Consider the following 12,811-nt stretch of genomic DNA (forward strand, 5'->3'; position numbering starts at 1 on the left):
CAAACAATGAAGAAGGGGCTTGCAACCACACAAAAATACCTACCACCTCACACCTTCATAAAAGGAGCATCAAATCTTGTATTCTTTCCAAAAGAACTTGAAGGAGAAAGGGAGGAGACTTCTACACTTGCTTTAGTTCCAGCTTCTAGTGCATCTCTAAAAGAGGAGTGATTTAAGAACAAGCTATCATGTCCATTTCTAAGTACAACCAGAATTTTGCTGATTCAATACAAGAAATTATCTGTGAATGACTACAGCACAGGCAACCTAGGTCTGTACAATGATTTAGTCATAGGGAGCAGTGAAAGCCAGCCTACCTAACAATATTTATATCACCCTTATTATAATGGTACATGATTGCCTTAGAACTATAACTTACTGTGAGTAATTCCCACTTCCTATACCACATGATAAGGTAACATTAAAAGTTACTCTTTTTTTTATTTATTTTAAAAAGGTATTTTAACCCAATTTCCTAGCTGAACAGGTTTATGCAGTCAATACTATCTGCTCTGTCATCCTGCTTGCTGCTCTCATTAATCACTTCCCAAATTGTTAGTTTTGGTGAAAATTAACTTAGAGGTCAAGGGGTTAAACACAGTGTTCCCACAGGTATTGTCAAAAGTGATTTCTGGCGAAGGGGAGAGCCCTCCAATAAACAAACTTAGAGACAGACATGCTATAGCATGAACATAAAACCAGAGAAGCCAACATGGGAAACAGTTCAGGCACAAAACCTATCACTGTTTCAATCAGAGTTTGCATCTTTCTAAGGCTCCAAAGTAAAATTAAGCCCAAGATCAAATCATCAGAAGAGATTTCATTAGTACAAGTGCTGGAGGACCTACTTGCTTTTATTATTTCTGTGGGATGTATGAAGAGGAGAAATAGTCTTCTTACGTATAAAATATTGTGTTTATCAAGTAGTTTAAAAGGGATGTAAATAGTAAAATGGTGGTATTCTAAACAATTTTGTATTTCTTTTGTATGTGCTGAAAGGATATAAATTTTGCCATACCATTGACTTTGTAATGGTATTTCATTAAACAGCAAGGAAGGATATTGCTAGTCTGTTTCCTCTTTCTTGCCAGTTCCTGTGTGCCAAAAAAAAGCAGAATGAAATATGTGAAGGCACTATTCATATTCATAAAAATTAATAATAGACTTCTATGCACTGAATGTAGACTGACGTTTGCATTAGTAAAGACCATTAAGGAGAATCCAAATCTTTAACAACAAAAAAAAAAAAAGCGTAAGAACCACATGTTCTAAAAAATATTTTCCTTTTTGTTATTTTAGTCACTTATCTTTCTTAACAGTTTTGTTAATTGTTATGAGGAATGCTATTGCCCTGGCCTCCATGTGGTAGCATAAGGATCACACTTTTTAAGGTTATCACAGAGGTAATTAAACATTCAAAGACATTAACATTTCTACACCTGAATTTTGCAGACATTGAAAAATGGCCCATTGCAAGGAAGATTTTAATGAACCCATCTAATTTGAAGCTTCTTTCTTAATTTTTTCACCAACATGCTAGTGAAAAGCTAGAAAAAAAAACAGTATACATAGGAATATTCTCATGATTTATGGTATCTTCACTTACATCCACTTGGAGGGTGGGATTTTTCAAGCTTAAGTTATAACTGCACTTGTACTATATATCAAGAAAACTCATAGGAAGCAAATCAAACTTCCAAATGAAGAACAATATTGCCTGTCAACAAAACCAGACTTGACAGATTTTATAGATGCACACAAATTTGCAGAAAACAGAGGATAGATTTGAACTAGAAAACAACTTTCAAAAAAATAATATATATATTGTTAATTCCATTTAGTTAAACAGTTTTAAATGGTGCTATGAAAAACTATTTTTCTCTCTTTAGCAATTAACATTATTTCATTTTCAGTCATTGAAAGAAATTTGCTTAGCATATTATCATAACAGAATATACACACAGCATTGTTTTGTCTTCAGAAAGCAAGAGAATAAATGGAATAGGCAGGCTGCAGTGCAGACACTATGCCTCCTTCAAGCTTATTAAACTTCCACAGTGAAGAACAACCCTAAAGCACAGAGCAGACTAATTGTACCAAGCATAACTTCCAAGGCTGTGATGTTTCTTTACAAGGCTGTGGCCATGCTCGAGGAAGCTCCACACCAGGCTGCTGCTGCTCACGTCTGACTCTTGTGCATGTTTCACATCAGCAGCTCCTCAGTTAGGGTCCATGTGCTGTAAGACAGGATGCATTTAGAAACAGGGTCACAAACCCACTGGATATTCAACTGCCGCAGGTGAATCACAACCCAGATGTGTGTCATGAGCCCCTGAGAGGGAAACTTTGGGTACTGTTGTTCTGGTCATAAAAATTAGAGTAGTAGTCAGGAGGGATGTGGGCCTAATGGGACAGCAGCAGGTGGTACACAATTCCTTCATTACAAAAGGCAAAAAAGATGGAGGGAAAAAGCAACTGTAGAACTTGGTTCATTTTCTCAGAAACTTCCCCTTTTTTTTGTTTAACTGTGTGCCCAAAAGTACAATATTTCTTTTTGTAGCATTCCTGCTGTAACACACCACAAGAAAAATTCAGTTTCTTCTGTCTGCTTTTCCTTCATTGGCTTGATTTGGACAGACTGAACTGCCTTACTCAGATGGCACTACCATGGTACAAACTTTGTCTTCACTATGAAGGGAGAACCAAATCCATCAACAGTGATATGTTTCAGAAGGTGATTCAAGGTACTGAGTAAAACCACATCTAGCCTCTAAAAGTCCCAGATCATCATTTAGATATCAAAGCATTTCAGAAGGAACAAACAAGGCATGTATATCTGGAGGGGGTGCAGTGGTCTCCAGGTTGCTGCCCATTATCAGCAAGGAGGCTGCATGATCTGTCCCTCCCAGTGCCAGGCACAATCCATATCATGAGTGATGGAGGGCATTGGCAGATGCTTGGGAACAGCCGTAACTTTACCACAAAGGCTGCTGTCATCCAAGGGAGAGCGGCTTAGATGAGAGTGGCAGGGACTGAGATTTACCTATCTGACTTTGGAAACAAAACTGAGAGACTTCAGAGTGTTTTGAGACTGACTCACCCAAAACAGAAGGATGTGGTAGGCGTAAAATATGCTAATGGAGCATCCCTTTTATTTGTATGTAGATGCACAAAATTAAAGGCATAAAGGCATTGGAAAGCACCTGAAATATTTCTCCCTATAAAATATTTATGACTGATCTAATCTTACATTAAATGTTTCTTAATAATGGCAAACATTTGAGGCATTACACTCGGTGAATTGCTAGGGAGTGCTATGAAACTAAATGCTTAAAATGTAGAAATTACCTTTAAGTCATCTCATTTGAAGAAATAATGAAATAGAAGATGTTCTATTCATTATTTTATGTAGGTTTTATTATATTAAACAATGTGGTTTGGTTTATATAACAAAAGCATCCTAATTAGACTCCTTCTTAAATAGATACAAGTTTATTAGTTAATGTATCCTGGGTAAACCATTCCAGCTAATGCAGCTATCACAGATAATGCCATGTTTTAATTCTTGCTAGTTGCTAGTGGAGTTATTTATACGCACAGCATGGAAGCTTATACTCACGCTTCTTTGACTGCACATGAAAATAAAGGACATTCAAGTAAAGGGAGAGAGGAGAAAATTAACAATTTTAAATCTCAAACCAACCTACATTTTCAATGAGAGAGAAGACAAATAGATGGACATGGCATGATAAATAAAAGATGTACTTTAGCATTTCCCAGTTTTAGTTGACAATTTTATTTATCTCTCTCAAGGAGATAACAAGGAATGCTTTGCTTTCAGAAACTGGCACAATACTTAGAAGCCAGAATTTATTATTTAATTGTGATAATTGACTATTAATATTCTAATGCATGCTAAAACATTATAAGATCTTCCCTGCCTTTTCTCGTTCCCAAGTGTGACTTTCTTTATGACAGAGATAAATTGTCCAAACAGAGATAAATTTGTCCAAACTCCCTTCCTTCCAACTCCTTTCTGTCAACACAGTTTAAGTTAAACAAAATCAGTGAGAAAAAGAAGAGGAGGAGAATCATTTTGTTTCCAACTGTCATTGCATATACTGCAAGCTCACAGGTATCAAAATAAAAAAGTGAAGACTAAGGAAGTATATGAGAGATCAGTCAGTAATCAGTCCCCACTCTTATCCCAAGGAAAAGTCTTAGTTCTCTGTGAAAAAACTGATCTAAATTCTCAACATATTTATACATTTCCTCATATAAGCATTCTGATTTTTGTCATCTTTTAACACTGCTTTGGCCTGATTTCTGAAGAAATTATGCTTAATGAGATTGTGCTTTTTCTATGTACAGTGATTTTTCAATTCGTTGGCCACATTCCACCAAATCTGAGAGTGGGAGAGTGATCTCATGATCAAACAACATATATCACAAGTACCTAATGTTTTTGGTACCCTACTGTAGTAAGCACACCTCAGAATACAAACCAACCTCTGAAAAGCAATACCTGCTGAAATTCAACAGTAAGCCTGCCAAAACACTCCAACGAGCAGGTTTTGTGTTGAGTTACTTTCATTTCCCTTTTTTCTTTCTTTTAATGAAAAATAGCATTAGTGAAATTGCAACAATTAAGAAAATAGTAAGATGCTAGCTTTTCAGCTAGAATTTCAAAGACAAAAAATTACTTGGGCATTCTGAAATAACTGTTCAAGTTTCAGCATATATGTGTTATTACTTATTCATGAAATAAGTATTACATATCATTTATATATTATATATAATTAAAGATGTACCTTTTAATATGTACATGTCTATAGATGGATAGCTACACACACACACACACAAATAAATATATATGCCAGCTGAAACATTTCATCCTTTCTTGACCAAAGGACATCTCTTCTCCCAAGCACCAAGTGATAAGAGAAGAGGAAATGGCCTGAAGGTGCACCAGGGGAGGTTTAGGTTGGATATTAGGAAAAAAAATCATTACTGAAAGGGTTGTGAAGTATTGTAACAGGCTCCCCAGAGAAGCAGTTGAGTCACTAACCCTGGAGGTCTTCAAAAAATGTGTAGATGTAGAGCTCAGGGACATGGTTTAATGGCAGACTTGTCAGTGCTAGGTTATAGGTTGGAACAGATGATCTTAGAGGTCTTTTCCAACCTAAATGATTCTTTTTTGTACTTATATGTATTGTATGTTTGTACTATAATGTAGCAGTTCAGCATTTGTAGAAACAATCACATTTTTGAAAACACTGCAAGAGGAAGCTTAAATTCAACAACAACAAAATAGAGAACTGTGATGGGTTCCTGGCAAAAATAAAAATAAAAACCCATACCCCTCAGCAATGAATTCTCCTCATGAAATTAAACATGCATAGTTCTGATACATACAAAAATCCAGGAATTTGAATAGTTTACAATATAAAATGGTCACAGGGAAATGTAATACACAAGTGCATACAAGCCACAGAAACAAGTGAATAAGAGAAAGCAAAATCAGTCCTACTCCACAGCAACAGCATGTCTTTAAATTATCACACCAGTTTCAGAAGCAAGCATTTTATTGTCGGTTCAAGGATCAATTACTTTTCTACATTGCCGTTAGATATAACATAATACTGGCCAGCTCTCTGAAGCTATTCAGTGGCCTCAGGTAGGCAACTCCCTTCTTTGCCCTCTTGACATACTGTAATCACACTCTGTATCCTCTCTATTTAATTGTAGTATATATAAACGATAGACTTTCTCAGTTATTACAGCACAGGAAAATGTTCTTACATTTTACACCAATTTGAAGGAAAAAAAATAATAATGTGTACCATATTTTATTTAGATATAAAATATAGATGAATACAATGATATACAGACTTCAAAAATCCAGGCTACAATATCTGAAGCAGGTATACAATGACAGTCACCTAACAAAATTTTTCTACTCCCCCAACCCCCTCTTTTTTAAAAAACTTATTGTCCCCCAAAGACTTTAAATTCCTATTCAAGGAAGTGTCAACTTCATATGTGTAGAATACATAGATTTCATTCCTTAAGACTTAGTATACACCTTATGCATCTCTTTATCAGCAAAACGATATATTTTACAAAATTTCTTGAGAGTATTTAATGACTTCTTGAAAGATTTGATGTAGGCATGCATAAGGAGATTTTGTTTGTTTGTTGGAGTTTATTCAAATATTCCAGCTCTGAAATTTTCTGAGAGTTTAGGACAAGAATAGGATGCTTCAGGTGAGGAAAAGAAAGAAAGAAAAATAAAATCTACCCTGTTTAAGTTTGGTTTATGGAGCTCTGAGAACATAAAGTAAAATATATTTTTAAATAGTAAAGCATCTCTGTGTATAACCTGTTTTTAAAATAAATAAATAAATACATACATACATACATACATAAATTAGAAAGCAACAACAAAAAACACACCATAAAAGTACTGCAACCAACCAAAATACTGTGGAATAGATCTCCCAATCTATCTCTCCTGAGCATTGCAACCACTTTTCCAGCTCTAACCTGAAAGGTTATTAGAGTCTTTTTATGAAGTAGCTCTTGAAGCAAGATTCCTTGACAATATAACATATAAGGGCTTCAAAAGTTAAATTTTGGGACTGCCTATGGTAACAGCTAAAGATAGGCCAAATGGTCTAGAACAAATAAGCTAACTTTAGTCCAGTTCCTGAACCATACCTGCATGCCCATCGTTGTTTAAAACTGCTGAATCACTGCTTTCCACCTGTTTGCATTCCCCTTTTTTCATACTAAGTAATGTCTTTTCACACTTTCATACTTGGTAGCTTCAGACTGGAACTAGATGAAAGCTCCTCCAAAAAGCTATTACATTTCTGGCATATATGAAACCATAAAAAAATAATGGCCTCACAATCAGAACCAAATGTTGCTATTCCAGCTTAATTTCTAGAGTAGGGACATTCATCAGAATGTGTATGAGAGAGTTCACTGAAGAAAACACCATGGGGAGAATTGTCCCTATTTATTTTCCTGACAGATCACTGCAAGCTATGTCAAGCCATAGTGTTTATGTCTATCAGTACATACTTTTTAGAAAATATTTCTGGCTCTTTCAATCGCAAATTGTAATTCAAATCTATGGAAAAGTATATCCTAGGAAGATCAGATCATCTTTCTGCCACTTAGTTCATATGATAACTTGCTAACCACCAAGATTTTGTTATTCCAAGCAGCAGGTTAATTTTAAAGACTGAGATCATGAAAGCTTTACATGAGTAATATAAAACGTGCATTTCTTTAGAATTAGACAAACAACATGACTAACTCTTTCAATTCAAAGCCCACTTATAAGGAAATATGGTTTGCTGTAAAACGGATAAGTAATAATAAAGAACAAAAAATGCTAAAACTGAAACATTTGCTCAGTGTCTCATCTCCTCTTCAGTTTCCTCCTCGTCCTTATAATTGCATAGTACAACAGACTTAAATAATGATAAGGGGTATTATCACTTTTAGTATACGAGGTTATAATTTAGCTACAGTACCACTCTGTTGAAATTCAAGATATTTAGTCAATAAATAAATTCAGCTAAATGAAACATCTTCTCTTATGAAAATAGTATTAACAGGCACACTAGCCAATTATGAACCATGGGTTACCCATTTTAAATAGATTTCCAAGGGTAGCAATGTTGGTACAGAAAAAGTGTCACCGTGATCTTTTATTCATCACTAAAAAAAATAAAATCAGGAACATATAATAAAAAGTTTATAATAAAGAAAAATAAATATACATTATGAGCACCCTTACCCTTCCTTGGCCAACGCATTTCTACTTGTTTTTTCTTATATGGACAAGTCTAAAGCAATGTTCCCCCTTGAACCCTCTGTCTCTTTTGATCACTTTTTCCTAGACAGAAAAATAGCAAAAGTAATGAACCAAAAATGAGATAAAATAAAAAGCATAAATTAAATATCAAAGACTTATTTAAAATAAATTTATTAATTTATCACTACAAATTTGGCATTACTGTTTCAATATGGACTAGAATTTTAAACCTTGTGGTCAATGAATCACAAAATAGATTGTCAGAAATACTGTCTGAAATATGAATCCACTGAAAAAAAATGCTTGAAAATACCTGACATAATTTAAGAGAATCAAAATTGGCTGGATATACCTCTGAAAAGTCTCTGCTTCTCTTTCTCAATTCGTAACTGGCTTTCTCCTATATGACCATTTCATAGAAATAGTTTCAGACTTCTACATTTGAAAAAACTGTACATTTTTAGGTAATACGAACTAATAACAAAACAGTAAGCTTTCCCTCACACTGAAGCCATCTCTTCAGAAAATTCAGGACGCCCATTGGCATGAAATCCATGATGTGCCAAACATGATGCTGTATGAAGGAAGACATTACTGTTGAAGACAGAAATTCTTGTCATGAAGACCCACGCTAAAATTAAAATTTTTGTGGTTGAAGTTCAAAATAGAATTAATAAAGGACTTAAAAATCAAATTCTGCATGTACTCCAGTTGAAAATAATGATCTCTAGACACACATCTGAACTTTGATCAGCCTGAATTCTTTTGTTCCACAGAAAAGCTCATTAAAGCTAAAGCTGGATATACCAATTTGCAATGATTCTCCTACCAGCTTGGCTGACTTCGCTAGACCATTTCCTTAGACCTACTTCTAGGGTAACTGGACAAAAACAGGCTAATAGAGTGCTGTGTATCCCTCTTTGATGGCATTTTTGACCAATATGGTTTTTGCTCTGCCAACAGTTGTCCATGGCTGGGCTATTCTTTTATTTAAATCTTCCTTTTGTTATGAAATGATGATGTTACAGAGCCAAAAATAATCCAACCCCAAAATCAGAGCAGTTATGTCAAGACTGAAAAGGGTAAAAACTATCCATCTGGCATGATATATTTCCTACTACCAACAATGATTAAAACCTTGAATATTTAGCAACTTTTGAGTTCCTTCTTATCCTTATAGTTCATTAAAAGTTATCACAAGCTAAGTTGCTTGTGATAATCTAATATACTAAATGAGAAAAGAAATAATCTATGTAGACTCTTTTCCCCTCTAAGAATAAGTAAAATAGATAGAAACGTGTCTGGAATTCTTTTTTATTAAGCCAAAATTCAGAAGGAATGAAACAGCAGCTACATTCGTATTGAAAAATAACAGAATCCAGACTCAAAGCATCCAACTGTGGCTTCTTTAAAAAAACTGACAGTCTCCAACACAGAATTCATGAGTTTTGTAAACAATCTCTCACCTTTATTTCAGCCAGTGAAGAAGAGAAGCTGGTGAGGGGAGAGTATGAACTGACTGCAAAAAAAAAAAAAAATTGCAGTCACTGTACCAGAAAGATGGCAATACTCCAGGATTGAACCAACTCTGTCTCTAGATGCCAACACATGGAGGGATGTGTTATTTGCAACTTGAAATGGGTGATGCGTGACTACTGTCAGAAAAAGAGCTGATGGCTAGGTAGAAGGAAAGGGAAATAAACAACTGCACAGCTAGTACAAGGGACACCAACGCTTCAAGCTTGCTTTGCCACATTTCTTCCTTTCTCTCCCACTGCATTCAGACCCTGTATTCATATAGAAACCCAGCACACGGTAGTCCAAAACATTTGCCAGACAGGGAATCAGGAAAGGTTGGGATGGGGTTTTGTTTCCTCAGTGAACCCAATGGGCAGCAATCTGGTAGCTTTTTGCATTATTTCCAGTAATTCAGACGTAGGGTTGAAGGAAATAAGATTAATGTTAATTTGAAAGTCTAAGAGGCAAGCTAGGAATGAGTATCCCACTGCAGCTTTCAGCCCATTTTCAGAGGCAAAGACATCCAATAAGTCTCTACAGTGAGCCCTGGGACTGTAAATATCACAGCAATTTGAAATCGTCATGGGTTTCCATTTAGTATTCCTACATCGTGAGTAGAACATGATATTTACCAGTGATTGATATCTGAGGAACGTAATCTGTTTTACATCAGATTATTTATTTATACATGAGGAGTCCTGCAGCTCTGCCTGGAGACAGTGGGTATGCCTTGTGAATGGAACGGATGCATATGCCCTGTACTCAGTGTCAAACTGTGACCTCATCTCTAAAATTCATTAGACAGTTAATCTTCACTCAATCTTACAGCCAAAACAATGGCTTACTGATGTTAGGAAAAGAATGTTGCCAGGAACTCCTAGTGCAGGTTCCTTCATGGCTCAGATTCTTCCAATTCCTTCTTCAGTTGTCTTGCTCATAAAAAGAACTGGCAATATTTTTAACAAATCTTCTCAATGCCCACTGCCATATTTGCAAACAAACCAGATGGCGAACCCAGAAAAAAACAGAAACGTATAAGTATGCTGAAAATCAATCCTTACTCTTTTGCTTGAACAAAAGACTAAAGCATATTTGCAGCTTAGTGTGACATTCATTATTTAGAAGAAAGGGAAGTGAGAGAATGTAATTTATTGGTATCTACGGCCAATAGTATTTCAAAATTATTAGCTGTTTAGAGGGCATCTGCATCCATTCTGAATATTAATAGTTTGTTCTTCAAAATACTATGACTTTCAAATTAAGGGATGATTCCTCAGTACTAAGGAAAAAGTAAATTGCACTAGTGGAAAGGAGTCGCCCTCAATTTTCCATTCCTTTGGTGAAAGTCTCTAACAAGGAATTCCTATACATCCCTTCTCAGCATATAAAAGAGCAATATCCACATAGATTTTGTCGAGGATTATGTTCTTAATGATTATAAAAATTCTTCAACAATTAAAATTATTGTATACATTGATATTCATATATCCCACGTTATTCTTCCATTCAGAGTTCAACAGCTTGCAGATCTGAAAGGCAGGCAAGTCTTTTGTTTCTGCATCATAGTTACTGTGATAGACTAGGAGAATCTCACTGGAATAAATAAAGAAGTTAACTAATTAATAAAAGTTTTTATCTTAAAATACCTCAGACTTCAGAAACACACCAGTCTACCTGAACTCACATTAATATATTTGGCACCCATGAAATTACCATCAAGCTCCTTCAGGGCATGCTGCTGTATGGGGTATCTTTATATGCACATCCTCAGGCAAGGACATGATCTCCCTGTGATTGATAGAGGCACTTACCACAACGGAATCACAATCAAGACCAGGGTCCTCTGGAGAAATAAGAACAAATAATAATGACAGTAATGCTTTAATATCCTACTAAGCAAGAATTATCTCTGCTTTCTTGTAATTTAACATTTTTTTTTCCCCTGTTACTTATATCCATAAGATGCTAAGGCTAACTAGTATCCAGACCACACTGGTCTGCTGCAGAACACCAGCCATAATTAAACAGCAGCATAATGGAACAGCATTCAACAAGTCTGGGTTTTGTGTGGTGTTTGTTGTGGGTGTTTTTTTTGGTGTTTTTTTTTTTTTTTTCAAATACATGAAATTTTTTGAAGTTGAAGAGCTCACCAATGAAACAGAAAGCAGAAGCTTGAAAGAGCAAAAGAAGATTTTATCATTCCAAGAAAGCAACAATCCCAGCATTTCAGGGCACTGCTTCCTGAAAATTGATGCATTTGTGAATTCTGGGGGCAAATAAAGACTATAAAAACCTGCAGAAGATTTTTGTGTTTGGAGGCATATGAAATGTGTTGCTGTGGGTCAGTGGGGAATGTCAGATGAAAAGACAGTGGAGAAAGGCTGGGCAAGGGAGATGGATTTAGAACAACAGCAGGTGAATTGCTGGGGGAGGGGGAGAAGCAGTTAATACTGATGCAAAGGGATTTGCACTTCTCTCAGCCCTGTGTTCATTCTGCAGTTTATGGACATGAGAGGCTGGAAAAAAATGAAGCTTATTACACCTTCTGGTGCTAAACACTTGGAACAGAAGGGAAAAGGGGAGAAAAAAGAAAAAAAAGGCAATATAAATGGACAGTGTAGTCTCTTACATGCATTAATAAATAGAGGGAATGCAAGAACAGTGTATCCTACCAGATACATAATAAGACATCATTTGCTGCCCCCCTCCTACTCTGAGGTCCATAAGGCACACGCCATTCCCCTAACCCTTGCAAAATGCAAATAAGATATAATATTTCAACAAGACAAGCTCTCCTGATCTTCCAAAATAAAAGCATACCAACTAAACAGATAAATATTATATTGCAAGGAATATAACTATGGTAAACAATTATGTTGATGTAATACAATTTGTAATCTTATTTGTTGCTTTCCAAACATATTTGTTCAGAACCCGTAATAAACAACCTAATGTTCTTTCATCAGAAAGTGCAAATCAACCAAGTTAGTTAAGAACTATTCTAAGAACACTTAATAGCATCCGGGTTCAGTAACTGATTTTCTATTTTAAGCAGGAAGAGAGGTACTGCACAAACAGTCTGCATGATAAAAGCCTGACAGCAAAAACTCCACACATACCAAAGAAAACAACGTGTCTATGACAGCTACAACAGGAGCAATTTTCAGCTTCTTACACTACTCATGCAAAGCACTTTGCAGTCATCCCTCTTGCATAAATCTGTAAGTTGTAATTTTGCGTTCCAATGGATCAGTTTGTATGCTCTGTATCTGCAAATGAGCCAGATAATACAGAATGTGAGAAGTGATTTGTGCTATCAGTGACATCAGGAGTTTTGCAGCTGTAGTTATTAACAGATATTTTTTCATCCAGCAGCATCGACTAAAATCAATCATTCTGATAACTAGGCATGGCATGAGCTGTCCGCCCTGTCATTTCAATCTGATTAATCACACATACACA

At 35.6% G+C, this 12,811-nt stretch overlaps 1 long non-coding RNA gene across 2 annotated transcripts; it reads right to left on the reverse strand.

The window, feature by feature from the left end:
* Positions 1–1,603: 1,603 nt before the first annotated feature.
* On the reverse strand, positions 1,604–12,611 carry LOC121072027. 2 transcript variants are annotated; one of them, XR_005820952.1, is made up of 6 exons: positions 12,469–12,611; positions 11,034–11,192; positions 10,843–10,942; positions 9,298–9,350; positions 7,814–7,912; positions 1,604–2,237 (listed from the first exon to the last, which is right to left on the reverse strand). It is a non-coding gene; the product is annotated as an uncharacterized LOC121072027 (long non-coding RNA). The 2 variants fall into 2 exon arrangements; XR_005820982.1 differs by lacking the exons at positions 10,843–10,942; positions 11,034–11,192; positions 12,469–12,611 and adding an exon at positions 10,195–10,230.
* Positions 12,612–12,811: the final 200 nt, after the last annotated feature.

Source organism: Cygnus olor, chromosome 1 (assembly GCF_009769625.2).
Source record: "Cygnus olor isolate bCygOlo1 chromosome 1, bCygOlo1.pri.v2, whole genome shotgun sequence".
Lineage (NCBI taxonomy): Eukaryota > Metazoa > Chordata > Aves > Anseriformes > Anatidae > Cygnus > Cygnus olor.